This window comes from Narcine bancroftii, chromosome 1, assembly GCF_036971445.1.
Source record: "Narcine bancroftii isolate sNarBan1 chromosome 1, sNarBan1.hap1, whole genome shotgun sequence".
Classification (NCBI taxonomy): Eukaryota; Metazoa; Chordata; class Chondrichthyes; order Torpediniformes; family Narcinidae; genus Narcine; species Narcine bancroftii.
Genome location: NC_091469.1, coordinates 215,712,409 through 215,740,234, shown reverse-complemented (window position 1 = coordinate 215,740,234; position 27,826 = coordinate 215,712,409). Strand labels below are relative to the sequence as shown.

The 27,826-nt window shown below is 38.0% G+C and overlaps 1 long non-coding RNA gene across 9 annotated transcripts in view; it reads left to right on the top strand.

Moving 5' to 3' along the window:
- LOC138739151 (uncharacterized) overlaps positions 1 to 27,107 on the top strand; it is a 49,378-nt gene extending 22,271 nt beyond the window's left edge. The window contains exons 3-7 of one of the 9 annotated variants that reach the window (XR_011342046.1): positions 1,550 to 1,680; positions 2,579 to 2,650; positions 8,618 to 8,704; positions 18,262 to 18,400; positions 24,840 to 24,920. This is a non-coding gene — a long non-coding RNA (uncharacterized lncRNA). Of the gene's footprint in view, positions 1 to 1,549; positions 1,681 to 2,578; positions 2,733 to 8,617; positions 8,705 to 15,410; positions 15,643 to 18,261; positions 18,401 to 19,908; positions 19,960 to 24,839; positions 24,921 to 26,743 lie in introns of those variants that run through there. The other 8 variants (XR_011342048.1, XR_011342052.1, XR_011342055.1 and 5 more) reach the window with 8 other exon arrangements.
- Positions 27,108 to 27,826: the final 719 nt, after the last annotated feature.

Sequence of the window (27,826 nt, the reverse complement as noted above, 5' to 3'; positions counted from 1 at the left end):
GGAAAACAGTGGGAGGATTAACCTCTTTCCAATTCAATAGTATAGATCTTCTAGCCATTAGTGTAAGAAAAGCAATCATACAATCCGCAGGAAGAGATAAATAAGTCAAATCTATCATAGGTAATCCAAAAATTGCAGTAATGGGATGTGGTTGTAAATCAATATTCAAAACGGTAGATATAATGGAAAAAATTTCCTTCCAATAATTCTGTAAAGAGGGACAGGACCAAAACATATGTGTAAGGGAAGCTATTTCCAATTGACATTTATCACATATAGGATGATATGAAAATAAAAACGATGGAGTTTATCTTTAGACATATGAGCTCTATGAACAACTTTAAACTGTATCAGTGAATGTTTTGCACATAGAGAAGAGGAGTTTACCAGTCGCAGAATTTTTATATATATTCCAAGCTTTCCTATTTTTGTTCCTAAATCTTTTTTTGATAAGGTCAATTCTAAATTGTCTTCATATATCTGGCAAAACAAGAATCCTAGATTGGGAAAAAAATATTTACAGAAATCTAAACTGGAGGGAGGATTGGCATTACCCAACTTTAGAATTTATTATTGGGCAATTAATATTAGTTACTTAAGGTATTGGTTGAATTATTCAGAATTATCTCTAAATCCCCATTGGGTAAATTTAGAAATTAAACTGGTACAAAATTTCTCAATTAGTTCTATTTTGGGAGCTGCTCTCCCTTTTACTCTTACTAAACTATATAAACTAATTGATAATCCAATGGTTAAACATACACTACGTATATGGTTTCAATTCCGGAGATTTTTTGGCCTAAGTCATTTTATCTTGGAAACCCCTATTGTACTAAATTTCTTTTTTCATCCCTCTCTAATTGATCAAGCTTATTTACTCTGGAAAGTTAAAGGTATAACATGCTTTTCGGATTTATTCTTGGATAACTCTTTCATGTCATTTGAACAATTATCCATGAAATATGATTTACCTAGATCGCATTTCTTTCGATATTTGCAGATTAGGAGTGTCTTAGTTTCGACTTTACCCTCTTTTCCCAATCGGGAGACTACGACTGTTTTAGAGGATATACTATATTCAAAATTCCCTCCAAAAGGTGTGATATCTAAATTATATAATATAATTACAAAAATAAATTCTGGGACTTTTGGAAAGTTTAAAAATGATTGGGAAAGAGAACTCAACCTTCATATTTCCAATGAAAATTGGAATAAAATTCTGCAACTGGCAAAAAATCTATAAGGCTTTGGAAAAATTTCAATTTGGGTCAATATTTATTAATTGGATTAAGACTTTATAGAGAAATCCTTTGGCCAGAGTGGTTACTAATGGACAAATTTCTTCTTCTTTTTAATTAGCTAGATCAGCTAGACAAGGCTGTCCTTTATCTCCTGCAATATTGTTTTGGCAATTGAACTGTTAACACAATTAATAAAACAAGCTGTTAATATTAAAGTTGATAAAGAGAAATATAAGATTGGCATGTGCGCTGATAATGTACCGATTTGTTTAACAGATCCTGAAAATTCTTTATTTTCTTTATATCAGAAATTACAAGACTATGGAGAAATATCTGATTATAAAATTAATTGGGATAAATGTGATGTCGTTAGTGGAAGGAGATCATGATCGATGTAAACAAATTGAAAAAACACACAAATGTTGGAGAAACTCAGCAGGTAAAACAATGCCTTTGTGTAGCAAAGGTGAAGATACATCACCAATGTTTCGGGCTTGACCCCTTCCCCAAGGTGTGGGTTTTTCACTTAACCACAGAGTCAACAGAATCCAGTGTTTTACCGATGTAAACAAACTGCTCAATTTAAATGGACACAAAATCTGATTAAATAGGTATTAAAATAGATAGAAATTTGGATACTTTGTATAAGTTAAATTATTTACCATTATTTAATAAAATTAAAGATGATTTAAGTTGGTGGAATGATTTACCTGTAACTTTAATAGATAGAGTGAATTGTATTAAAATGAATTTTTTTTTCCAAGGATTCAATAAATTTTTCAGTCTATTCCCTTGTCCAATATCTCAAAATTTTTTAAAAGATCTTAATTCAATTTTTAGAATTTTATTATGGAAAGGAAAAATAGTTGGGGTCCCCTTGGAGAAATTAACTTGGAAATTTGAATTAGGAGGCTTACAACTTCCACTTTTTCAGAATTATTATAAAGCTGCACAATTGAAATTTAACAGTGGAATGTTTGATTTAAATAAATCCTCAGCCTTGGCAATAGAGAGTTAGCTAAAATTGATGTGAAGTGTATGCAAGAATTTATTTATAACTGGAACTCAAAATTGTTAATTGGTAGAGATCCACCAATATTGAAGCATTTAATTGAAATATGGAATAAAATTGATTATGAGATAGGTGGAAAAGGTAAAATTTCACCGAAAATGCCTTTTTATCAAAATAAGCTTCCTCCTTTTACGGTTAATAATCAGTTTTTGAAGATATGGAATGAACTGGGGATTAAGAAAGTTGAAGATTGTTTTGAAGTGGGGAAATTTGTATCTTTTAATTGAATGAAGTAAAAATTTGAGATTCCTTGTGTTATATACAGTGGAAACTTGGGACTATTTTATGATGGAGCAGAAGCACTGCAGGACTGCAAGAGCCACATCACATTTTAGTGGTGAGCATGCTCAGTGAGACAGTGTATTCATACATGACCGGCAGCCTGAGATGTAAATAAAATTTGTGCTGTAAACTTACAAGCTTCTCTGAGTGTTTATGAAAACCTCCGATGGAACAATTGAGGACATAACACCTAGTAATACATTTTTTTTTTTGTTAATTCAATCAGGTAAAAGCTTTTTTAATGGAAAAGATAGGCCATAGTATAAAATTACCTAGACAATCTGTTTTGGAATTGTTACTTACTCTTTCTTTGGCTTGGCTTCGCGGACGAAGATTTATGGAGGGGGTAAAAAAGTCCACGTCAGCTGCAGGCTCGTTTGTGGCTGACCAGTCCGATGCGGGACAGGCAGACACGATTGCAGCGGTTGCAAGGGAAAATTGGTTGGTTGGGGTTGGGTGTTGGGTTTTTCCTCCTTTGCCTTTTGTCAGTGAGGTGGGCTCTGCGGTCTTCTTCAAAGGAGGCTGCTGCCCGCCAAACTGTGAGGCGCCAAGATGCACGGTTTGAGGCGTTATCAGCCCACTGGCGGTGGTCAATGTGGCAGGCACCAAGAGATTTCTTTAGGCAGTCCTTGTACCTTTTCTTTGGTGCACCTCTGTCATGGTGGCCAGTGGAGAGCTCGCCATATAATACGATCTTGGGAAGGCGATGGTCCTCCATTCTGGAGACGTGACCCATCCAGCGCAGCTGGATCTTCAGCAGCGTGGAAAGGTGAAACAAATGAATTTATTTCAGAAATGTACAAGTTATTACAAAATAAAATGTCTAAACCAAATATTCATAAATCAAGATCAAAGTGGGAAACTGATTTGAATAGGAAGAAGATGAAAATGCTTTGAGAAATTTATGTAAATGATATTATGTCTAAGGTTTTAAATGTGGATATAAATTAGTACAATATAATTTTTTACATTAATTATATTCAACCCCTCAAAAGTTAAAGAGATTTCATTTAATTTCTTCTGATTTATGTTATAGATGTGGTGAAGAGATAGGTACTTTTTTTCTCCATTTGACTTGGATTTGTCCTAAGGCTAATACCTTTTGGATGCAAGTTAAATTATTTTTGAAAAAAGTATTAAAAGTTAAACTTCCATTTGATCCAATGTTGTTTTTATTAGGAGACATTATGATAATTGTTTTAAGATTAAGACTGACTATGTATCAAATTGAATTTTTACATTTAGCTTTGGTTGTATCTAAAAATGTTTGGCTATTACTTGTAAATCTGATTTAGATTTGGAAATGCAAAGATGGCATACTGAAATGAAACCTTATATCTCTCTTGGAAAAGATAACATAATTTGAGGGATAAATATAATTATTTTGTACAAGTGAGGAGACCATACTTAAAAATTCTTGGTTTGAAGATTTGATCGCTCAATCTGTTCTGGTGTGGTGTCTTGGTTTTCACAGCTGAATAGTTGAATATTTGTATATGATGATCTTCCTTCTTTCTTTCTTTAGTAGGTAGATATAGTGGGAGATCGATGGGTACTAGTGCGGAGGGAGAGGAAGGTTGGGGGATTTTACTTATATTTTTTTCTGTATATGAATTTATTATAATCAATGTAATTATGGTTGTTAAACATTTAAAATAAAATATTCAAAAAAGGATCTTCTATGGAATCAGAGATGCATCTTTCCAATTTTGCCTCAAGATTTGTTTTTTTTCCTTTCTGGTCTCTTCCATTAGTAATGGGTCAAGAAGGAGAAAAATAACAACTTTATAAGGTATAAAACTATTCCCATAAAGTGTTAAATCCTGGTCATAATTCATTTTAGTTTATCAATTTGGATTATGATCATTAAAAAATAGACAGTTATGGTTTTCTATATGACAATTAAGCTATTAGAAAGGGGAAACTATAGCTCTAAGCAAATTTTGGATCATAAACCAGCGATTCCTACATGACATAGACAGATGTAAACAGCACAAATAAATACAATGGATAAGATAATTTAGTTCATCTATTCATAACAACTTTGTTCACTCATTCCAGCCACAAATTGAAGATTGCACTTCTGATTCTCAGTTTAGCCTATTCAGAAGGTGATTGGAGATGGAAGTTTATTTTACTATATTATATCCTGTTTGTAATCTGCATCCCTTGTTAATACAATAGGTATGCATAGAAATCATGTCAATATTGTTTGGCAGATTTCAAAATTCTATAAATTTTGGAATGGTTGCCGCAGAATGGAGGGTGGAAATATAAACCCCTGATTAACAGAAGGGGAGAGAGTGAAAATGGGGAACAACGGACAAATTATCTGAACTTCTGATGATGGGAAATGCCAGGGTCTGTTATAAAAGACATAGAATGCAAAACTTAGAAAATTACAACTGGATTATACAAATAATGGAATCAGATAAAGGCAGCACTCATCCAGCTAAAAAATAGGAAACAGGGATAAGGAGAGCAAACTGGAGCCCTTCACAACTGCCATTATTTCTCCATTTCCTCAAATCAATACACTCTTTACCCTATACCCTAGATTCACACATTTTACAGTAACACAAGTCCATTTCAAATACATGTGGTATATATAAGAAAAAGGAAAGCATAAAAGTGAAAGAACCCTCCTATGAACTTCCCACCTTCCCCTCTACATTTTTCCAAATTCTTCAAATATACTTTGCAGTCTCGTCTATCCCTATGTTTCCTGTAACTGTCTGTCAAAACATTTTCAATCAGATTTCCTTTGTAATAATCATGAGAATAAAATATTCCTCCATAGTAATTATGACCAGTCAGAACAGATAGAAACAGGTATAATTCAGTCATGCAATCTTTTGCAGTTTCATATCAATGGGCCTCAGAGCCAGCCCCAAGATCTTGCCATTGCAAATAAAGGGCTTCAATGAAGCTGGAATTCAATTACTGCTTTCAGGCAGAGAGAAAAAATCATTTCAATTGATGGAATTGTAGATAAAGGTCAATCAAATACAAACATTCCATATGCAGTGGCCGACAGCAGATGATGAAAGCCTGGGAGGGGTTTCAACTTTATTTTCACCTCTCTATAACTCTAGTGTGTGGGAATATTTTTGTTCTCTCCTCTGAGAAATAGATACTTCCAGCCCTCTTAGGGTGAGCAAGGCCTAGTCAAATAAACAAAATGGTCACATTTTAATTTCCCAAACAATAATGCAATAAATTCTAAAATGAAATAATTGAATCTTATATTTTTATATATAATCAAGTTCATTCTCTGCTCTCTAATACTAAAGTTCATGACTGCTATGTCAATATTTTACATTTCATCCAGAGAATGTCATTAGAGACTTTTATTTTTGAGGGAAGTTTTCTCCTACTGTGTTTTAAATGTTTCTGTGTTCCCTGTAATGAAATTGGGAAACAGAATCATTAACAGTTAAGAGGAAATAGAAACATAATTAGAGGTGATAATGAAAGTTTCATGGGTGAAAGCAGACTTTAGTGAGTGGCCAGTATAGTGATAAAGAAGACTGTTAATTGCCAAGGGGAAAAGAAAAGTTCAATAAAATCCTTGATTTTTTTTAAAACCCTTTTTGCATGCTGCTTCAAACTTAAGAATATCATGTGCAGATAAGATTGCTCCCAGAACTTGTACTTGCAGCCAGAAAACTCACAACACAGTCTTCTGCCGTAACCCAGCATTCATTAGTTTCATTTTTTGCTCACACCTTGATGAAGGGCTCAGGCTTGAAACGTTGGATATGCACCTTTATCTTTTCTATATAAAGAATGGTGCATGACTTGCTGAGTTTCTCCAGCATTTTCCTGTAAACATTCATTAGTTTCTACAGTTTTACATTTACAGGTTATTCTTCCAGCAATCATAGTTTTCATAGTTGTCAGTACATTTTCATCAAATAATTGCTTATTCTTCTTTGGCTTGGCTTCGCGGACGAAGATTTATGGAGGGGGTAAAAAGTCCACGTCAGCTGCAGGCTCGTTTGTGGCTGACCAGTCTGATGCGGGACAGGCAGACACGATTGCAGCGGTTGCAAGGGAAAATTGGTTGGTTGGGGTTGGGTGTTGGGTTTTTCCTCCTTTGCCTTTTGTCAGTGAGGTGGGCTCTGCGGTAAAAATAATCAACCTTTAGATAATATTTAAACATTTAAATTAATTTACTATTGATTCACTTTTGAATTAACTTTTTGGAAATCAATGTTTTCCTTGTTTAGGGATTCATTCTTAGTTACTATAGTACCTCATTACAGAAACCAAAAATTGGAGCCTGTGTATGCTGCATCTTCTAGGAGTTTGGGGTCAATTAATGTTCCCGTTCCATACTTTGATTGTCATGCATGCACACACGTGGCACGTGACAGGTGGCTGGTCAAGAATGTATATGCATTTGAGCACACAAAGCAACACCCACTGGAAGTTGAAGACAACACCATATCTTCCATTTGGGCAAGATACAGCTTTCCATACTCCATGTTGATTTCCTAGTACTCTGACCTGTCAGAGCTTCTATAGGCTCTTTTTATTTGTTCCCTCTGTTGCTCCCTCATTGACCTACCAATGAAATGGCTTCAGCGACTGCTTATCATCATGGCAATCCTGACCTCATCCTCTCTGATATATTTTCCTTTGTCCTATCCAGTTCTCTTATGCCCTCATCTTAACTTAATAACTCATTTTCTCTCTTTCCTAATTCTGGCACATGGTCTTTGGCCTTAAACATGAAGCAGATGACAAATGCCAATATGTTTAACCCCTCACTTTATCCATGGAGTCATCAAAATATAAGATTAGCTATGCTTCTATATATTTTTTAAATGTAATTGTATTGATATGTTTTTTAATAAATTTTATTTATAAATTCAAAACCACAAAAGATTCACACATTTTACAGTAACACAAGTCCATTTCAAATACATGTGGTATATATAAGAAAAAGGAAAGCATAAAAGTGAAAGAACCCTCCTATGAACTTCCCACCTTCCCCTCTACAAAGCGAAAAAGAAAGGGACAAGAGATCTTCAACAGGAGCACTCCTCACTATAAGTCTTCTTCTAATATACAAAGACCTTTAGGAGAAAGGGAATGTCTGAGATTCAGTCAAATATTCATACCCACAGTTTGTAAATATGGGCTCCATATTTTCCAAAATATATATTTATCTCTTAAATTATGTGATTTTCTCAACTCTGAACTTCCAAGTGCCATCTCTCCATTCCCAAATCTATATCAGTCTTCCAAGTTACAGCAATACATTTTCTATCTATTGCTAAAGCAATTTGAATAAACATCACTTGATAGATATTCAGTTTTAATTTAGGTTTTAACCCCTCCAGTATCACCCAATAAAAATAACATTGCATCTTGTGGGATCTTTGTTCCAATAAATTACCCATTTCCAACCAAAAAGGTTTAACCTTAGGACACTGCCAAATAGAATACAAAAATGTAACAATTTCTTTGTACTTATATGTTCTTAATTAATTAGCAATGGTTTAATATGTTTTTATATGCAGCAATTCCTCAATTTACAAATTAGATTGTTGGTACCAAATAATGGTAGAAAGGGTGTCATGGGAAGTGTGAGGTGAGCATTTTGATCACACTGATATCACATGTGAGCCTTTAGAAGACTTTTTTAAAATATATGGTAACGCTGGTAGGGTGATGAGGTGATAAATAAATCAAATGATTTATCTATAAGGGCTCAAGAAATTTTCTTTTGAACTGAGAATTATGGGATTATAGTGTTGCAAGACTTCAGGTCATAAAAGTACAAGGATGGCATATGACAATCCAAAGTATCTGTGAAGAAAGGTCTTATAGTCTAGATGAATTAGTGGAATTTCGGGGGAAGGAACGATCGTGTAATATTGGTGTCTAGATCCTCGCAAATTATTTGTTAGGCAGTGCTAAGAAGCCCTTATAAATGAGCGCTTCCACACATTTTAATTAAATTATATCCATTGAACTTGGTGACCTATCTCAGTTATTTAAATTTCTACAGACGATAAACCCATGATATCAGCATGAGAAAATATCTTCATATACATGCAGCCAATCAGCTGTTAACATTTCAACTGCCATGTAAAAGGTAAATAATCAAAGATGGGGGTAACTATGTTCACTTTAATCCAAGGTAAGTAACTAGTTTTTATGAATCTCTGCCCCTGTTTGTATGTTTTCAGCCAGAGAAAACATTCTTTCTTCATCTGCCCTGTCAAATCTTACAGGCTGAAATGAGATCACATCTCTTTTATCTAAACTCTTAGGACAGACCTTAAACAGTTCAACAAAACCAAACGCAAACTCTGGATATATGAAAAAATGGTCGAAATATTCAGCAGGCCAGACAGCATCTATGCAAAGAGAAACAAAATGTTTAAGAATAATGGCAAACAGGTTGGATCTCAGGCTATTTCTGGCATCCACAAGAATCAGTCACATATTTGCAGAAAAAAAAACAGAATACTGAAAACACAACACAAATCAGCCAGCATCTCCACTGGTTTCCACTATCTATAACATTCTATTGCATTATATGTTAGTTTGAGTTTCCTGTGAGGATTCCATTGTTGGCATGTGAGATCAATGCAAATTCTTTGAAATCCAACTTTATAGGGACAAAGATTAAGGGAACAAGAAGAGCAATTGGTATTGATTGATTTCAGCTAGGGAGTGCTGAAAGGTAAACCAGCCCACAATTTAGAACAATGCAGCTGGCACATTGCAATTGTCATGGTCAATGCAGCTCACAACTTCGCAAGCTTCCAGACTGTGATGGGGAACTTCTACATTGTCAGCCAGAGTAGCAAGCAATAAGTTCTTCAGATTGCCAGCAAATTCTTTCTTTTTCAATATTTTAATTGATTTTATAATAATAAAACATGTACCATATAATGTATGTGGAATACCTAATAAGTATGGAGAATAACACACCACTTTGGGCAAGGCTATTATAATCAGTACCCATATCACTAAATACTTCTACACACTGAATTAAAGAATAATATGAAATATTTTATTACAATATATAATGTCTATCCCCTCTAGACCAGAGTTGTATGGTGAAAAGATTAATATTCTGCTTCAGAAAAAGTAAGCATGAAAAAGAACATAAAATTTTGTTAAAATTGTTATTATTCCTAGAAATTCAGGAAATTGTTCATAAATTGTCTCCACATATTTTGAAAATTCATATCGGTTACAGACCATCGTATTTTCTCCAGATTAAGGCAAGACATAATCGCACATAACCATTGTGTATGAGTGGGTGAACCGTCATCCTTCCACTTAAGTAGTATTGCACGTCTTGCCATAAGGGAAGTAAAGGATATTATTTGCGTTTAGTTGGTGTTAAAATCATGCCAGTCTCTCTCGCAGTGCCAAAGTGCAACTAAAGGATTATGGTCTAAGTCGAAATCGAGGATTATTGATTAAGTCTGAAAAACCTTCATCCAGTATCTTCTAAGGCTCAAACAAGTCCAAAACATCCCCATTATTACATGTGTCACAACGAAGACTCAAATTTCCAGCAAATTCATCTCTTTTATGAACACCATTGAGCAACAACACTGATGGAATTTTTCTCAAGCTTTATGGAGATGATGTATAAAAATACAGCAGCAGACCACTTGACCCCTCCAACTTCTCTGCCATTTAATAGATTGTGATTGATCTGAAGATAAACCCAACTCTGCATTCCCATTCCATTTCACTCCCCATCTGACCAAATAACTGTCTATCTCCGCCTGAAAAGAAAATTACAGGTTCTGCTTGCACCACACTTTGAGAGGGAAAAAGATTCCGAAGATCTAGAACCCTCTGACCTCAACTCTTATTATAAATAGTGGTCCCTGGTTCTAGATTCATCCACAAGAGGAAAGAGCAAATCCATTCCCACAAAATCAATCTTGTTTTATGCTGATCAACCCTGATAATGTTATAAAATCCAACAGATACAATCTTTCCATGGAGCATTTCAGTGTAGAGTAAAAGATCTAAAATAGAAACACACAAGCATCTATGGAGGGAGAAATATAATTATTGTTTCAAGCTGATGATCTGAAGAGAGAAGAAATTAGAACAAGGTAGTAAATGAGAATATCCCCTGTACCACTTCAATGCTACATAACTTATAGGAAAATCTAAGGAATCAATTCAATATGAAATGAAACTCTTCAGTAATGGAAGTAAAGTTTTGAAGCTGTAATACTTAAATGCAGATTTAAGGACATGTGGTCTGGCCGCATCCTAACATGCATCCACATGGATACACATGACAATATCTTTCTCACATGGTGAAAAATGTTCATCAGCAATAGAGACAAACATGAGAGGTTGCAGATCCTGGAATATGGGAAAAACACACAAAGTGCTGCAGATGCACAGAAAGTCAGGCAGCAACTGAGGAAAGCAAAAGATAGTCGATGTTCTGGGCCAAGACATCAACTAACAATGGACTTTCATGGATGCTGCCAAGATTATGCAGGAATTTGTGTGTTCATCAGATGTGTTCTTTATCAGGAAATTTTTCTGGCTTAGAACAGAAAAATGTAAAATGGGGTCTCTTGATAGGAAGAATTAGAAGAGACGATCTTGATTAAATTGTGGTATTTTAAACAAAGGGCAAAAAAAATGGAAATTAGCAGGCCAAGTGGGTAAAGCTCTTTTTTAAAAAAACATACCTTTGATCCTTTATAAAACAGCAATTAAGCTCTGCCTTGAATATTGCTTCTGATTCTGTGTATCAAACCTGAAGAAACTATGTCAGAATTGAGAATTACATACATTTTGAGGGCAAAGAGTCATTATTGTCATGTCGAGTGGAGAATTTGAAAGAGTTGCTCACAATTCTGATAAACTTTGATTAAATTAGGAGAAATTTAATCTTGTAGTTCTTTCCTGATCAGTAGCAATCTTTGGCTTGGCTTCGCGGACGAAGATTTTTGGAGGGGGTAAATGTCCACGTCAGCTGCAGGCTTGTTTGTGGCTGACAAGTCCGATGCGGGACAGGCAGACACGGTTGCAGCGGAAAATTGGTTGGTTGGGGTTGGGTGTTGGGTTTTTCCTCCTTTGTCTTTTGTCAGTGAGGTGGGCTCTGCGGTCTTCTTCAAAGGAGGTTGTTGCCCGCCAAACTGTGAGGCGCCAAGATGCACGGTTTGAGGTGATATCAGCCCACTGGCAGTGGTCAATGTGGCAGGCACCAAGAAATTTCTTTATTCAATCCTTGTACCTTTTCTTTGGTGCACCTCTGTCACGGTGGCCAGTGGAGAGCTCGCCATATAACACGATCTTGGGAAGGTGATGGTCCTCGATTCTGGAGACGTGACCCACCCAGCGCAGCTGGATCTTCAGCAGCGTGGACTCAATGCTGTCGACCTCTGCCATCTCGAGTACTTCGACGTTAGGGATGAAAGCGCTCCAAAGAATGTTGAGGATGGAGCGGAGACAACGCTGGTGGAAGCGTTCTAGGAGCCGTAGGTGATGCCGGTAGAGGACCCATGATTCGGAGCCGAACAGGAGTGTGGGTATGACAACAGCTCTGTATACGCTTATCTTTGTGAAGTTTTTCAGTTGGTTGTTTTTCCAGACTCTTTTGTGTAGTCTTCCAAAGGCGCTATTTGCCTTGGCAAGTCTGTTGTCTATCTCATTGTCGATCCTTGCATCTGATGAAATGGTGCAGCCGAGATAGGTAAACTGGTTGACCGTTTTGAGTTTTGTGTGCCCGATGGAGATGTGGGGGGGCTGGTAGTCATGGTGGGGAGCTGGCTGATGGAGGACCTCAGTTTTCTTCAGGTTGACTTCCAAGCCAAACATTTTGGCAGTTTCCGCAAAACAGGACGTCAAGCGCTGAAGAGCTGGCTCTGAATGGGCAACTAAAGCGGCATCGTCTGCAAAGAGTAGTTCACGGACAAGTTTCTCTTGTGTCTTGGTGTGAGCTTGCAGGCGCCTCAGATTGAAGAGACTGCCATCCGTGCGGTACTGGATGTAAACAGCGTCTTCATTGTTGAGGTCTTTAATGGCTTGGTTCAGCATCATGCTGAAGAAGTTTGAAAAGAGGGTTGGTGCGAGAACACAGCCTTGCTTCACGCCATTGTTAATGGAGAAGGGTTCAGAGAGCTCATTGCTGTATCTGACCAGACCTTGTTGGTTTTCGTGCAGTTGGATAATCATGTTGAGGAACTTTGGGGAACATCCGATGCGCTCTAGTATTTGCCAAAGCCCTTTCCTGCTCACGGTGTCAAAGGCTTTGGTGAGGTCAACAAAGGTGATGTAGAGTCCTTTGTTTTGTTCTCTGCACTTTTCTTGGAGCTGTCTGAGGGCAAAGACCATGTCAGTAGTTCCTCTGTTTGCGCGAAAGCTGCACTGTGATTCTGGGAGAATATTCTCGGCGACACTAGGTATTATTCTATTTAGGAGAATCCTAGCAAAGATTTTGCCTGCAATGGAGAGCAGCGTGATTCCCCTGTAGTTTGAGCAGTCTGTTTTCTCGCCTTTGTTTTTGTACAGGGTGATGATGGTGGCATCATGAAGGTCCTGAGGCAGTTTTCCTTGGTCCCAACAAAGCTTGAAAAATTCATGCAGTTTGGCATGCAGAGTTTTGCCGCCAGCCTTCCAGACCTCTGGGGGGATTCCATCCATACCTGCTGCTTTGCCACTTTTCAGTTGTTCGATTGCCTTATATGTCTCATCCTGGGTGAGGACCTCATCCAGCTCTAGCCTTAAGGGCTGTTGAGGGAGCTGGAGCAGGGCGGAATCTTGGACTGAGCGGTTGGCACTGAAAAGAGATTGGAAGTGTTCTGACCATCGGTTGAGGATGGAGATCTTGTCGCTGAGGAGGACTTTGCCGTCTGAGCTGTGCAGCGGGCTTTGGACTTGGGGTGAGGGGCCGTACACAGCCTTTAGAGCCTCGTACAAACCCCTGAAGTCGCCAATGTCCGCGCTGAGCTGGGTTCATTTGGCTAGGCTAGTCCACCACTCATTTTGGATCTCCCGGAGTTTGCGCTGAAGATGGGTGCATGCGCGATGGAAGGCTTGTTTCTTCTCTGGACAGGACGGCTTTGTAAGGTGAGCCTGGTGGGCAGCTCGCTTCTTTGCCAGCAGCTCCTGGATTTCCTGGCTGTTTTCGTCGAACCAGTGGATTGCAGTATGGTAGTCTTCAACTGATCCCAGAGGGTTTCAGGGGACGTGTCCGTGAGGCGGATTGCATCGTCGAGCTTTGCTTTGAGGTTTGCCTGGAAGTTTCCTCTCGCTTCGTCTGACTGCAGGTTTCCAACATTGAACCTCTTTCTGGGGGCTTTACTGTTCCTGGGCTTTGGCTTGAAGTGAAGGTTGAGCTTGCAGCGAACTAGCCGGTGGTCAGTGTGGCATTCCGCGCTGGGCATGACCCTGGAGTGGAGCACATCTCGTTTGTCGCTTTCTCGCACCAGGATGTAGTCCAGGAGGTGCCAGTGTTTGGATCGGGGATGCATCCAGGTAGTCTTAAGGCTGTCCCTCTGCTGAAAAAGGGTGTTTGTAATGACAAACCGCTGTTCTGCGCAGAGCTCCAACAGGAGGCGCCCATTGTCGTTGCACTTGCCGACGTCATGCTTGCCCAGGATTCCTGGCCAGGTTTCTGAGTCTTTGCCGACGCGAGCGTTGAAGTCGCCAAGGATGACAACCTTGTTGGCTGTAGGGGTGCGTTGGATGAGGTTGCGCAGGTCAGCGTAGAACTTGTCCTTTTCTGCTGGTTCCGCCTGGAGGGTTGGAGCATAGACACTGATGAGGGTGATGCAACACTTGTTTTGAAGGGGGAGTTGCATGGACATGATTCGGTCCGAGTGGCCTGTCGGAAGGTTTTCGAGTTTGGAGGCAATGAAGTTCTTGACCATGAAGCCTACACCAGATAGGGTTCGTTCATCCGAAGGCTTGCCAGACCAGTAGAGTGTATAGCCCACGCTGCGTTCTTGGAGGCTGCCTACATCTGCCAGGCGGTCTTCACTGAGAGTGGCTATGTTGATGTCAAGTCTGAGGAGTTCATGTGCAATGAGGGCAGACCGACGTTCATGTCGGTGGCTGTCAGCCTTGTCTAGCATGGTTCTGATGTTCCAGCATGCTAGCTTGAGTTTGTGAGCATCTTTTGAGGGGGAGGACGTGGAGGGGGAGGACGTGGAGGGGGAGGACGTGGAGGGGGAGGACGTGGAGGGGGAGGACGTGGACCTGTCCTCAGGCCTGCGCAAAGAAGCTTTTAGGTTGAGTGCAGTGCGCGCAGTACTGGCCCCACCCTTTACACCCATGGTTCGTGTGCCGTGGCCAAGCAAGCTGGGACATGGCAGCGAGGTCCTTGGGTCGTAGGTTTTATATCGGAGTGGCCTTCTCCTATGCAGGTTTCTTACCCGGGCTGGAGGGGTCTGCCTCCCCTCCTAGGTCGGTCCATACTGCCCGGACCGGGGCCGAGGCCACCGCAGCTCTCCCTGTGCCCGGACTGGGGCCGCCGCCTCCAACTCTCTGCCCGGACCGGGGCCTCCGCCTGCCTCACTCGACCGAGGCTGGGGCCGCCATCTCCCCCTTGCTCCTGCCCGGATCGGGGCCGCCGCCGCTCTCCCTGTGCCCGGACTGGGGCCGCCGCCTCCAACACATTGTAAAACACTAGTTGTATGTTATTCTGCTATTTGGATAAGGCCATGAATTTTTCAAAAGGAGGAGGCTAATTCAGTGAGAAGTATTTTTTCAGGCTTTATTAATCTTTACCAAAATTATGTTTTCTTATTGAAAAAAAGCCTTCAGTAAGATATTTCACCTTTTGACTTGTTTTGTAGGCTCTTGTAACACAGAAAATTGATACTCTCAACAGAATTACGGTCAGAATTGATATCCATTGATCTTGAAGACTACATGGAGTCACTGTTCCATGAAATCTATAAGCCATGGTCTTAGAAGAATACACATGCAATTGTACAACACAGTGATAAAGGGCAACTTTACCAATGGTTTTAAAAGGATAATGAAGTACACCATTCATGCTGATGCTCAACTCAGCCACACATGGGAGCCGAAGTGAGTCTCCTTTGCAATCTGCCAGGATACAAGTTTCACACTGAAAATGTTAATGCCAGTCACTATGTCTGGTTGTTTCCTTCTTTACCACAAATGTTAGCTGCTTGCTAGATAACAAAACATTTATAATTTTTTTTGCATTGCAATATACTGTAGCATCTTTCAGACCGAAAACTTCAGCAAAATCTTCATTTTATATGTTACATTACATTTCAGCCGTTTTTAACCACTATCAAATCCCTAATCAGCATATCATGGTGACAATTGGAATGGGCAGTAATTTTTTATTGCATTTGAAAAACTCATGCAACATTCAGTAAGCAAAATGTACACTGTAATAATAAACTATTTCTCCAAACATTTAACACATATCTGAGATGATTTTACTAAGTAATTGCTTCCCCGGGCAGGAGGGTTGGTATAGATCTAAATTCAAAATAGTAAATTAGGAGATATTTAGCCAAGAAATTTTACCCAGATCAGTAGCAATCCACACACTGTAAAACACCAGTTCCATTTGGTTCTGCAGGAAAATAAGACTAACTAAAACAAATCATTGTAGAATGGATCTACTGTCCAAAAGACAAACAGAAATGATTCAACCATGAAGATTATGAAAGAATTTGTTAAACTATTGATTTTAAGGGGGGGGGTGGCTAGTCTTAGATCAGCCAAATTATCATAAATAAAGAGCCTTTATGGGAAGATTGTAGATCAAAAAAGGTGTTGAGAACAGTCGCTTCAGGGTTTCTAGGAAAATCAAGGATCTGGGATTAAACCAAGTGTCTAATTTGTAAATAGCTAATAAAAAAAGAGTTTTGGGTAAATTAAAATTTACCAACAATTGTTCAAAAGATGCAAAATTGTTGCCAATAAAAAGGTCTTTGAAACATTTAATACCCATTCTCAAACTATGTTTAATTATTGGATTATCAGTTAGTTTACATAAAGAAGATAAGGAAGACCCTAGAATTGCCATCAAGGAAATATTCTTAACAAAATTAGGTTCCATTTCTACCCATGTGGGGTGGTCAAAATGAATATCAAATTGTAGCAAAATGAGAGCAGAATTTGAATCTTTCATTGTCTGATGAGGTTTGGGACTCCATTTTTTATTGGATTAACAGTACTTCCTTTTGCGCACAGCATTATTTACTGCAAGTTAAAGTAGTACAGAGAGTACACGTCTAAAGTTAAATTGTGACATTTCTATTCAGATATAAATCCTCTATTGACAAATGTAAAATAGATGAAGCTTCTTTAGTTCATATGTTCTAGGCCTGCGCTAGCTTAGAAGAATTCTGGAAAGCTGTTTTTCAAACTCCATTGATAATTCTTAAGTTAAAATTGGAACCTTGCCATGTAATTGCTCCTTTTGGATTACCTTAAGATGTTGATGTATTACTGACTTCAATTCAAAGCCGAAATTTAACTTTTACATCATTGTTAGCCAGACATGCAATTTTGATTAAATGGAAAGATAATACTCTACTTACACATACTCAATGGCTGAGATATTATGGCTGGTTTAACTCTAGAAAAAATTAGATACACTATGAAGGATTTAAATATTAATTTCCAAAAGACATGGGGACCATTTATGGACTACTATCATAATCTTAAGATTCAAGGTGGTTCTGGAATTTTGCCGCTGTGTTGTCCCTCTCCAAGTTGGTGTCACTTGTTACATTCATGTCAGCTTTTAACCTTGCTTAGAGGAAGGGGTTTTGAAATTTTTCTTTCTGAGTTTTTTGTTGTTTGGGGGAGCCTAACTGCTCTTTTCTGCTGTTAATGGAAGGGTTAATTGACTTAATAATTATGTGTCTTTTAAATTTTAATTGTGTTTATTTTGTGTATTTAGTTTACTTTAGTTTTCTTCAATGTTAAAGATTTAAATAGATTCTATTAATCTTACTTTATTAATGTTGATAGTATTTTCCTATTTTGATTATTCAGTTATTAATACCACAAGTGATATACTGTATGTAGGTTATTATTTGACCATGGGTAAGTAGTTTGTGCGGTTAGCTTATTATATGACCGTGGGAAAATGCAGTCAGCATAACGTATACACTCTTAATCTATATTACATTTGGAAAATTTTATAATAATCAACTATAAGATTTAGTGTTCATGTTACTGAACTTGGAAAGTTAAATGTGGATTTTTATAGTTTAAGGAGCCTTCTTTTTTTTAAATTACTAATTATTTGATATTATTCAGAAGGTTAAAGATTTAAAGGTTTTGATGATGTCAACAGATCTGGGTCTGTTTTTTTCTCATTTTAGCTGAGAAAGAGAGTGGGGCATACTTCTACTGCATATGTGCATATATTGTTTATCTTTACAGCTGACTTTGTATTTTTAACTTTGGATAAAGTTCCTTTTATAGAATTCTTTGTGGAAACTATATTGATTATTTTTTTTAATATAAGGATCTATATTAAGATTTACAGCATAAGTGTGAAGGTTAAAATGTATTTTGAGCAGTTTGCAAACTTGTCTTTCAACTTTCAGAGTTAGGAAGCTTGGGTGGGATGGGTTTTTGTGTTTATGTTTTTTTTGGATTTTCAAGGTTATATTTGTTTCATGGTTTACATATTCTGTGTTACAGTGTAGTTTCAAGGTGATGGCTCTTTGAATGGTGACAGACACAGATGGATCACTTTCATTAATCAAGACTCAAGATTAACCCAATTAGTCTTAGTTCATGGAATAGTAAGGCTATGATTGGTCCAATTAAATGCTATAAGGTATTTGCTCATGTTAGGCATATAAAGACTGATATTGATTTTCTTCAAGAAACCCATATTAGGAATTCAGATAAGGATAGGCTCTTTTCAAAATGGAAAGGACAATGTCTTCATTCTTCTTCTGATGCTAAAATCAGGGTAGTTTATCAGAACATTCAATTTGTACTTAACCACTATTTATCATATCATTTTGGTCACTATCTTTCTTTGGCTTGGCTTCGCGGACGAAGATTTATGGAGGGGGTAAAAGTCCACGTCAGCTGCAGGCTCGTTTGTGGCTGTCAAGTCTGATGCGGGACAGGCAGACACGGTTGCAGTGGCTGCAGGGGAAAATTGGTTGGTTGGGGTTGCGTGTTGGGTTTTTCCTCCTTTGCCTTTTGTCAGTGAGGTGGGCTCTGCGGTCTTCTTCAAAGGAGGTTGCTGCCCGCCAAACTGTGAGGCGCCAAGATGCACGGTTTGAGGCGATATCAGCCCACTGGCGGTGGTCAATGTGGCAGGCACCAAGAGATTTCTTTAGGCAGTCCTTGTACCTTTTCTTTGGTGCACCTCTGTCACGGTGGCCAGTGGAGAGCTCGCCATATAACACGATCTTGGGAAGGTGATGGTCCTCGATTCTGGAGACGTGACCCACCCAGCGCAGCTGGATCTTCAGCAGCGTGGACTCGATGCTGTCGACCTCTGCCATCTCGAGTACTTCGACGTTAGGGATGAAAGCGCTCCAAAGAATGTTGAGGATGGAGCGGAGACAACGCTGGTGGAAGCGTTCTAGGAGCCGTAGGTGATGCCGATAGAGGACCCATGATTCGGAGCCGAACAGGAGTGTGGGTATGACAACGGCTCTGTATACGCTTATCTTTGTGAGGTTTTCCAGTTGGTTGTTTTTCCAGACTCTTTTGTGCAGTCTTCCAAAGGCGCTATTTGCCTTGGCGAGTCTGTTGTCTATCTCATTGTCGATCCTTGCATCTGATGAAATGGTGCAGCCGAGATAGGTAAACTGGTTGACCGTTTTGAGTTTTGTGTGCCCGATGGAGATGTGGGGGGGCTGGTAGTCATGGTGGGGAGCTGGCTGATGGAGGTCCTCAGTTTTCTTCAGGCTGACTTCCAGGTATATTCTTGCAGTAAATTACATAATAAAATAATTGTTTTTGCTAGTGTAATTTTAAAAGTTTTTTTTTCTGCCCTACCTGATTTAAGTCAGTACTTACTGGTATTGGTGGTGGTGGGGGGAATTTAGTAGTTGGTTAAAGACTGTTCTTGATCATTTTTCTTCTAAACCTATAGCTGTAATTCACTCTTTTTAAACAAATTTTGGTATTCCACATGTTTGCTTTTTTTTTTAATATATCCTAACAGCAGAGATTTTTTTCTTTCCAAATGTGTATCATAACTATACTCGAATAGATTATTTTTAATAGATAATCAATTGATTTCACTGACCAAATCATGTGAATATTAAAGAATAGTGACATCTGATCATGCTCCTGTTATTTTCTCTTTGAACTTCCCAGACATTCCTTTTACAAAGAGGCATTGTCATTTCAATTCTATCTTACTCTCAGGTAAAGATTGTTTGAACTTTATGGAAGAGCAAATTCAAGTTGTTGTCACTACATATTCATTTCCAATTTCTATCCTGGTTGTTTGGGGATACTATCAAAGCATATCTGAGAGAGAAAAGTATTTCTTATACAGCTAATATAAAATAGACAACTAATAAGGAAAGATTAGAATCCATCAATCATATTGAACAAGTTGACTTACAGTACGTACAAGTTAAAATTCCTGATTATATTAGAGAGTTGAATTTAAAATTAAATTTGATCTTCTTTCTATAAATCCCATTGAACAGCAACTTTTGAGAAGCAAGAGTCAGTTCTATATTCATGGTGAAAAATATGGTAAGCCTTTGGCTAGCCAACTGAAATGAATAACTGCTAAGAGACAAATTAATAAAATTTGGATGGAAGATGGTACACAAACTATTAACTATTCTAAAATAAATGATAGAGTTAGAGAATTCTATACCAGATTGTATACTTCTGAATCTAATGATAGTTACATTAATATCAGATTTTCCAGAATGCTTTAATTTCCCAAAGCTTTCTCAGGATAAACATATGAGTCTGGAGGCACCTATTTCTCAAGCTGAAATACTTGTTGAAATTTCCTCCTTACAATCTGGTAAATCTCCAGGACCTAATGGGTACACTGTGGAATTTTAAAAATCCTGTCCCAATTAAGTTCAGTGCTTAATGACTCATTTAAACAAGAGAATTATCCATCATCTTTTAATGAAGTTTGTATTTCCATTATTGTGCAAAAAGGAAGGATGCATTTGAATGTGTTTCTCTGCTTAATGTAGATATGAATATTTTGTCTAAAATATTAGCCTAAAGATTGGAAAACATTTTAACATTAATAATTTCTGAATATCAAATGGGTTTTATTAAAAAATGTCATTCATATTTTAATATATTCCATTTATGGAATGTTTTATATTTACCTCTCACTCCTGCCCCTGAATATATTCTCTCTCTGGATGCAAAGAAGGCTTTTGTTTGGGTGGAATAGGGTTATCGAATTTCCACTTTGGGAAAAAAAAATTGGATAATGTTTTATTAAATGGATTAAATTATTATATTTATGTTCTACTGTCTCAATTCTCACAAATATACACCAATCAAAACATTTTAATCTTCAATGATTGTCATTTACTTTTTGACATTTTGACATTTTAAAACATTTTAATCTTCAATGATTGTCATTTACTTGCTCTTCATGAAAGTAGGGATCCATAGGAACAGCATGGAACACAAAGTTTCCTTATATACAGATGACATGTGGCTTTTGTATCTAATACAGATGTTTCTTTAACAAGCACATTAGCCTTGTTTTCACATAATAGGCAGTTTTCTAGGTATTAGTTGAATTTGCATAAAAGTGAACTTTTACCTTTAAATGGTTCTATGTTAAAATATTCTAGTTTTCCTTTTAAGATTGTAAAGGATCAATTTACCTATCTTGATATTACAATTGTTAGGAGTTATAAACATTTTTATAAGGAAAATACGTGGCTAAAGAGATGGTGCATGGGGCAAGGGATAAGATTTCTGGATCATTGGGATCTCTTCTGGGGAAGGTCGGACCTGTAGAAGAGGGACAGACTCCACTTGAACTGGAGGGGGACCAATGTGCTGGCAAGCAGATTTTCTAGAGCTGTGGGGGAAGGTTTAAACTAGTTTGGCAGGGGGGTGGAGAACAGAGTGTGAGAGCAGTGTCAAGGGAGCATGGCCATCTAGATAGGAATAAAAAAGATAACAAAGGCAGGATGGAGATTAGGGTAGAAGGTAAAAAAGAGAATATATGTGAGGGTCATTCTCTGAGATGCATATATTTTAATGCAAGAAGCATAGTGAACAAGGTAGATGAGCTGAGAGCATGGATAGATACTTGGGGTCACGATATTGTGGCAATTAGTGAGACCTGGCTACAGGAAGGGCAGGACTGGCAACTTAATATTCCAGGATACATTTGTTTTAGATGTGATAGATCAGGGGATAAAAAAGGAGGAGTTGCTCTGCTTCTTAAGGAGGACATTACTGCTATGAGGTGGCAGGATGGTATGGAGGGATCGACCAGTGAGGCTATTTGGGTGGAATTGAGGGGTGGAGGAGGCAAGAAGGTGCTAATAGGGGTGTATTACAGACCACCAAATGGGCCAAGAAAATTAGAGGAACAAATTTGAGGGAGATAACGTATATGTGTGAAAATCATAAGGTAGTGATCATGGGAGATTTTAAATTCCCACACATTGATTGGGATACCCATATGGTTAGAGGGCTGGATGGGCTGGAGTTTGTTAAATGTGTTCAGGATTGTTTTCTAAATCAGTTAGTAGAAGAACCGACTTTGGACGGTGTAATACTGGATCTCCTGTTAGGGAACGAGCTAGGTCAAGTAGCGGACATTAATGTTGGAGAACCAATTGGATCTAGTGATCATAATTCTGTTAGTTTTAGGGTAGTTTTAGGGAAGAGCAAGGAGAGGCCTAAAGTTGAGGTTCTGGATTGGAAAAGAGCAAATTTCGAAGGAATAAGAAGGGATTTGGGGAGTATTGAGTGGGACAGGATATTTTCAGGTAAGGATGTAATGAAAAATGGAGGATATTCAAAAAAGAAATTTTGAGGGGACAGAGTAGTTATGTCCCAGTGTGGATCAAAGGAAAGGCTGGAAGTCATAGGGAGGCTTGGTTTTCGAGGAATATTGGAAATTTGGTTAGGAGAAAAAGGGAGGTGTACAAGAGGTATAAAGAGCAGGGAGCTGAGAAGTTGAAGGAGGACTACAAGGAGTGTAGAAGGAATCTTAAGAAAGAAATTAGAAAGGCCAAAAAAAGGCATGAAGAGGCTTTGGCTGACAGAGTAAAAATAAATCCAAAGGGTTTCTATAAGTACATTAAAAGTAAAAGATTAGTGAGAGATAAAATTGGACCCCTTATAGATAGCGAGGGTAGGCTGAGTGAGAAGTCTGAGGAAATGGGGGAAATTTTGAATGATTTCTTTGCCTCAGTATTCACTAGGGAAAAAAATGTTGAACCATTTGAAGTAAAGAAAAATAGTGGGGAGGTCATGAAGCATATAAGGATAACCGAGGAGGTAGTGATGGCTGTGTTAAAAAAGATAAAGGTGGATAAATCTCCTGGACCAGACAAAATATTCCCTAGGACACTCAGGGAGGCTAGTGGACAGTTAATGGGGCCATTAACAGAGATATTTAGGATGTCACTGGCCATGGGGGTGGTGCCAAAGGATTGGAGGGTGGTGCATGTGGTTCCTCTGTTTAAGAAAGGGTCCAAATGCAAACCTGGGAATTATAGGCCTGTAAGTCTGACGTCTGTGGTGGGCAAATTGATGGAAAGTGTTCTGAGGGATGCTATTTACAAATTTTTGGAGGTACAGGGATTGTTAGGGAGTAATCAGCATGGTTTTGTCAGGGGTAGATCATGCTTGACAAACCTGATTGAGTTCTTCGAGGGGGTTACAAAAAAGGTTGATGAAGGGAAAGCTGTGGATGTTGTCTATTTGGACTTTAGTAAAGCTTTTGACAAAGTTCCCCACAGGAGGTTAGGAAAAAAGGTGGAGGCATTAGGTATAAATAAAGAGGTAGTGAAATGGATTCAGCAGTGGTTGGATGGGAGGTGTCAGAGAGTAGTGGTAGAAAATTGTTTGTCCAATTGGAGGCTGGTGACTAGTGGAATTCCTCAGGGTTCGGTCCTGTGTCCACTATTATTTGTTATATATATTAACGATCTGGATGTAGGGGTGGAGAATTGGATAAGCAAGTTTGCGGATGACACAAAGATTGGTGGTGTTGTGGACAGTGAGGTAGATTACCGTAGATTAAAAGGTGATTTAGGAAGGCTGGAGGTGTGGGCTGAGAAATGGTTGATGGAATTTAATACAGATAAATGTGAGGTACTACATTTTGGAAAGGCAAATTTAAATAGGTCATATACATTGAATGGTAGACAATTGAGGAGTGCAGAGCAACAAAGGGATTTAGGAGTTATGGTAAATAGTACCCTCAAGGCTGATACTCAGGTAGATAGTGTGGTGAAGAAGGCATTTGGAATGTTGGCCTTCATAAATCGAAGTATTGAATTCAAGAGTAGGGAGGTTATGATGAAATTGTACAAGGCATTGGTGAGGCCAAATTTGGAGTACTGTGTACAGCTTTGGTCACCAAATTATAGGAAAGATATCAACAAAATAGAGAGAGTACAGAGAAGGTTCACAAGAATGTTGACAGGATTTCAGGGTCTGAGTTACAGGGAAAGGTTGTGCAGACTGGGGCTTTTTTCTCTGGAGCGTAGAAGATTGAGAGGGGACTTGATAGAGGTGTTTAAGATTTTAAAAGGGACAGACAGAGTAAATGTGGATAAGCTTTTTCAATTAAGAAAGGGGGAGATTCAAACTAGAGGACATGGTTTAAGATTGAAGGGGGAAAATTATAAGGGGAACATGAGGGGAATTTTCTTTACGCAGAGGGTGGTGGGGATGTGGAATGAGCTTCCGGCAGACGTGGTCGAGGCGGGATAATTGGTTACATTTAAGGAAAGACTGGATCGTTACATGGATAGGAGGGGACTAGAGGGGTATGGACCAGGTGCTGGTCAGTGGGACTAGGAGGGTGGGGATTTGCTACGGCATGGACTAGTAGGGCCAAACTGGCCTGTTCTGTGCTGTAAGTGGTTATATGGTTATATGAAAATGTTTCTACTTTATTTAATCAGTTCAAATTATTTCTATAGAGATGGTCACCTTTATCTATTTCCATGTTTGGTCATATTAAATTGAATGAAAATGAACATTTTACCTACATTTTGGTATCTTTTCCAATCTATACCAATTTTCATTCCCAAATTCTTTTTTTTTCTCATTAGATTCGATTATATCTTCCTACATATGGCAAGGAAAATTTTGCTTAAATAAAATTCATCTTCAAAAAGCTAAAGGAATGCTGGATTTTGTTATGGGGTGATCAATATACATAATTTGCTTCTTTTATTACACTTCGATTATCTATTTCACTGCCTTCATATGTGGAAATGGAACTGAATTTTACTAGAAGTACTATGTTGGCAATTTTAGGGTATTTTTAAAATCCTATACTTTATATAAATTAACTGATAATTAGATATAGTTTGAGAATAGGGGCACAATTTAGAACAGAGGTTCTCAACCATTTTCTTTCCACTCACAACCCACTTTAAGTAATCCCTATGCCATCAGTGCTCTATGATTAGTAAGGGATTGCTTAAGGTAGGATGTGAGTGGAAAGGGAAGGTTAATCACTGCTCTAGACCTAATTGTTACTGAAATATTTTGCTTGAGAAAAATTTTCATTGGGCCATTTCCGTTAGAGTTATGAAACCGTGCACATAATGAATCAATTAGATATGATTAAAAGAGTGGTTTTCAAACTTTTTAATTTCCACTCACATCCCACCTTAAGCAATCCCTTACTAACCACAGAGCACTTATGGCATAGGAAATACTTAAAGTGGTATGTGAGTGGAAAGAAAAAGGTTCAGAACTACTGTTGTAGATACTGTGACACTATACATTGATGGTGCAGGGAATGAACATTTTGAATGGTAGGGATTTTTTTCTCATCTTTTGAATTGTACATTGCAAATTATAACTGAACTGTTCTATTTTGCATCAATAAAATATTTTAAAAAGAAACTGGGAAGAGATAAAGAAGATTGCTACAGCAGGGGACTGTTAAAGTCCTTATTTAAAACAGAAAATCTTTGTCTTTTCTATGGGGTAGGTGTTGAAAAATGGTAAATCTGTAAGTTTATTCATTGTTTTTGAATTATTTGCACATTACTCATTTCTGTCATTTTAATTTATGTTTCTATACCATTTTAAGAAGGAGAAACAATATTAAGATTGTGGGTCTTAAAAAAGGTGTAGAAAAGCAAGATTCAACTGGTTTCCTCCTGGAATGGGTTTCTGAAATGTTGGGAGCTGAACATTTTGATTGTCCCACAGAGATTGAAAGACCACATAGACCTCTTAGAACCAAACTGCTTCTATCTCAAAATGCATGATCTATATTAATTAAATTTCTTCAATATCAAGATAAAAAGAAGATTCTATCTTTGGTAGCAGCAAAGGCGAGATTGTCTTGCATATTGAGGTCCCAAAGTTTTATTTTACTCTGATGTAAGTGCATACTTATTATGAAGAACAGAATTCAATTCAATGAAGAAGATTCTATGGGAGAAAGGATACAGGTTTGTTCTGCGCTATCCAGCGACTTTGAAAATCTTCATTCTGGGTGAAGAAAACAAGTTCTTTACAAGCTTTGTGGAAGCTGAAGAATTTGTACAAAATCTCCTAATTGTTCAGAGAGAGTGAAGAACATGAAGATCTGTCAATGTTTTAATTTATTTAAAGTACTAAATCCTTCGGCAGATTTGTTAAGGAGGACTAATTCAAGACACTGTATATTAATTACTTTTATCTTTATTAATGTTATCTTTGTGAACGATATGGCTTTTTCTTTTAATTAAGTTTGAAACTAAGATTTAAAGAATTTAAAGTAAAAGTAACGGGTGTTGGGGTGGGTTGGAGGCTCTAAATTTTATTGGATCATGTGGGTAGTTGTGACTTTGGTCACAGCCTGTAAAATAGAGGGAGGTGGTGTTGGACTACATTATTACAACACCTATGGGGGGGGGGGGGAGGGTTCTTTTCATCTATATATAGTTAGAAGTTTTGTTATAAGTACATTTTGAAAATATCTTTTCTTGCTTTCTTCTTTCTTTTTATCTAGATTGCTGGAGAAGAGGCTAGATTTGGAATAATAGAGTTACGAGAGGAAGACTTACAGGCAGAGGCAGAAAATATAGTGAATTAACAAGATGAATAACACAGCTAATTTCATAAATTATAATGTTAATAGCTTAAACGGGCCTGTGAAAATGAAAAGAGTAGATCTAACTTTTCTGCAAGAAACTCATCTAACTGAAAAAGAACATTTCAAGTTAAAGGGAGATTGGGTTGGATATGTAGCAGCTTCTTCTTTAAATATCAAAGCAAGAGGTGTGGCAATTTTGGTTTAAAAAAATATTTCAATTAAAATACAAAATGTAGTTAAAGATCTTGCTGGAAGATATGTGATGGTACTGTTACGAGTCCAGAGGACCCCAAAATCCAGCAGCAATATATATGCGCCACGATAAAGGGTTACTTAAACAAAAGTTGGTTTTAATTATCTTTGAACATAAAAATTGAATCAAGCTTTAACTTATCTCTATTAACTAACTTAACCTACTTATCCCCCTTCTAATTCTAAGCGCACGTGAGTGTAATGTGTGTGTGTAAGTTCATCAAAGTTCTTTGGTTCACAGTCTAATGTCATTAGTTGCAGGCAATTCTTGTATTGTGCACAGAAGTTAACATTAACAAAGTTCACCAGGCTTTGGTGCTGAACAGGTAAATGGTTACCACTCAGAAAGGTTTTTGTTGGTTTTCAGAGAGAGAGTTTTACTTGTTCCAGGACATCCACAACGGATTCCTTTTTAATCAGCTACTCTGATGTCTTGCTGATGAAACTTCAGGGTTCTCCAGATGATAACCTCTTTCTTTCAGGTCACCACAGAGTTCCTTCCTGTTTCTCCTATTCCAAGGGAAATACCGGACAGCCAGTCCTCTCCTTTGACCAGGCCGTTTTCCAAAGCTTGCCAGCTTGTCCCTCTGGAACCGATGTCTGTGTCTCTCCTCTCTCTAGATGCTTTCAGGTGGAATAGCTGGGAAAATTAGGCTCTGGAGCCAGCTGTGGGCGTGTGCGAAGTGACATTCTGGTGGCAGCGCTGAAGGCGCTGTTCTGGCACATGACAGGTCCTCAGTGGGGAGA